Here is a 2837-nt window from a genome sequence, read left to right on the forward strand (position 1 = left end):
GTGCGGCACCACCGGGAAAACTGTGGCAAACAGACATGGCGATCGAGTGAGTGGGCCGCCAGCCAGGCACAGCCGAAAAGTGCTAAGTCCGAACTGCGTCTGCCGGGGCGGCACGAAACCGCGTCAGCCGGGGCGGCGCGAAAACCGCGTCTGCCGGGGCGGCACGAAACCGCGTCAGCCGGGGCGGCGCGAAAACTGCGTCAGCCGGGGCGAGCCCGGGTGCGGCACCACCGGGAAAACTGTGGCAAACAGACATGGCGATCGAGTGAGTGGGCCGCCAGCCAGGCACAGCCGAAAAGTGCTAAGTCCGAACTGCGTCTGCCGGGGCGGCACGAAACCGCGTCAGCCGGGGCGGCGCGAAAACCGCGTCTGCCGGGGCGGCACGAAACCGCGTCAGCCGGGGCGGCGCGAAAACTGCGTCAGCCGGGGCGAGCCCGGGTGCGGCACCACCGGGAAAACTGTGGCAAACAGACATGGCGATCGAGTGAGTGGGCCGCCAGCCAGGCACAGCCGAAAAGTGCTAAGTCCGAACTGCGTCAGCCGGGGCGGCAAAAACCGCGTCAGCCGGGGCGGCGCAAAAAACCGCGTCTGCCGGGGCGGCACGAAACCGCGTCAGCCGGGGCGGCGCGAAAACTGCGTCAGCCGGGGCGAAAGAAAAAAAAAACGCGTCTGCCGGGGCGAGCCCGGGTGCGGCACCACCGGGAAAACTGTGGCAAACAGACATGGCGATCGAGTGAGTGGGCCGCCAGCCAGGCACAGCCGAAAAGTGCTAAGTCCGAACTGCGTCTGCCGGGGCGGCACGAAACCGCGTCAGCCGGGGCGGCGCGAAAACCGCGTCTGCCGGGGCGGCACGAAACCGCGTCAGCCGGGGCGGCGCGAAAACTGCGTCAGCCGGGGCGAGCCCGGGTGCGGCACCACCGGGAAAACTGTGGCAAACAGACATGGCGATTGAGTGAGTGGGCCGCCAGCCAGGCACAGCCGAAAAGTGCTAAGTCCGAACTGCGTCTGCCGGGGCGGCACGAAACCGCGTCAGCCGGGGCGGCGCGAAAACCGCGTCTGCCGGGGCGGCACGAAACCGCGTCAGCCGGGGCGGCGCGAAAACTGCGTCAGCCGGGGCGAGCCCGGGTGCGGCACCACCGGGAAAACTGTGGCAAACAGACATGGCGATCGAGTGAGTGGGCCGCCAGCCAGGCACAGCCGAAAAGTGCTAAGTCCGAACTGCGTCTGCCGGGGCGGCACGAAACCGCGTCAGCCGGGGCGGCGCGAAAACCGCGTCTGCCGGGGCGGCACGAAACCGCGTCAGCCGGGGCGGCGCGAAAACTGCGTCAGCCGGGGCGAGCCCGGGTGCGGCACCACCGGGAAAACTGTGGCAAACAGACATGGCGATCGAGTGAGTGGGCCGCCAGCCAGGCACAGCCGAAAAGTGCTAAGTCCGAACTGCGTCAGCCGGGGCGGCAAAAACCGCGTCAGCCGGGGCGGCGCAAAAACCGCGTCTGCCGGGGCGAAATAAAAAAAAAAAACAAAGAAAAAAGCCCGCGCTTAATTAAAAGAAAACAAAGAAAAAAGCTTGCGCTTAATCAAAAGAAAACAAACAAAAAAAGTTCGCGCTTAAGCCTGGCGGTGGAACCACCGGGGCAAACAGACCTGGCGATCGAGTGAGTGGGCCGCCAGCCGGGGTGAGCCAAAAAGTGCAAAGTCCGAACCGCGTCAGCCGGGGCGACGCAAAAACCGCGTCAGCCGGGGCGGCGCGAAAACCGCGTCAGCCGGGGCGGCGCGAAAACCGCGTCAGCCGGGGCGGCGCAAAAACCGCGTCAGCCGGGGCGGCGCAAAAACTGCGTCAGCCGGGGCGGCACGGAAAAACGAAAACCGCGTCAGCCGGAGCGGCACGGAAAAACGAAAACCGCGTCAGCCGGGGCGACATCAAAATGAGGAAAAAAAAAAAAAAAACTGCCTTAGGACACCTGCGTACACTTTCATGCGTTTGGGCATATCTCTCTGTAACACGCGCGCCCCTCGTTACGCGCGGCACTCTGTTTTCTCCGACACCCATATTTCGGCGGCATGTGGCACGCGCGCCCGTCCCTACGCACGGCACACCGCAGTGCTTTCTCGATATTTTTCTTTTCCTCCAACACCGTCATCTATAGGCTTTTAGTGACCTGTTGCTCGTGGCACAAGTTCGCTAGCTCTGACACCTCTTGCATGCGCACCGTTTTTGCGCACGGTGCTATGCCGCAAAGCACGGCAGTCGCATGCGTTTCTCTCAGGCACCTCTTTTTTGACACAACGCTGTGGTGCTTAGAAACACACGCGCCGCTTTTGCGCACAGAACTCCACCGTACAGCACGGTAGTCACGTTTGTTCCACACGAACAGCAGTGTGCATCGTGCTACGACACTTTGAAAGCTTTTTCTTCCGAGTCTCGACCGCGCTGTTCCTTTCGTACTTGGCGCGATTTTGGGACCAGCTTTGTTTTAAACCCCTACTGCGCGCCGTTCCTTTCGTACTTGGCGCGGTTCAGGGTTTGTTTCGAGCCCTTAGCCGCGCTGTTCCCTCCGTACTTGGCGCGGTTTAGGGTCGAGCTTTGTCTCGAGCCCTCTCCGCGCCGTTCCTTCCGTACTTGGCGCGGTTTAGGGTTTGTTTCGAGCCCTTAGCCGCGCTGTTCCCTCCGTACTTGGCGCGGTTTAGGGTTTGTTTCGAGCCCTTAGCCGCGCTGTTCCCTCCGTACTTGGCGCGGTTTAGGGTCGAGCTTTGTCTCGAGCCCTCTCCGCGCCGTTCCTTCCGTACTTGGCGCGGTTTAGGGCCGAGCTTTGTCTCGAGCCCCTACCGCGCGGTTC

The sequence above is a fragment of the Rhipicephalus microplus genome, unplaced genomic scaffold, assembly GCF_043290135.1.
Source record: "Rhipicephalus microplus isolate Deutch F79 unplaced genomic scaffold, USDA_Rmic scaffold_115, whole genome shotgun sequence".
Taxonomy (NCBI): domain Eukaryota; kingdom Metazoa; phylum Arthropoda; class Arachnida; order Ixodida; family Ixodidae; genus Rhipicephalus; species Rhipicephalus microplus.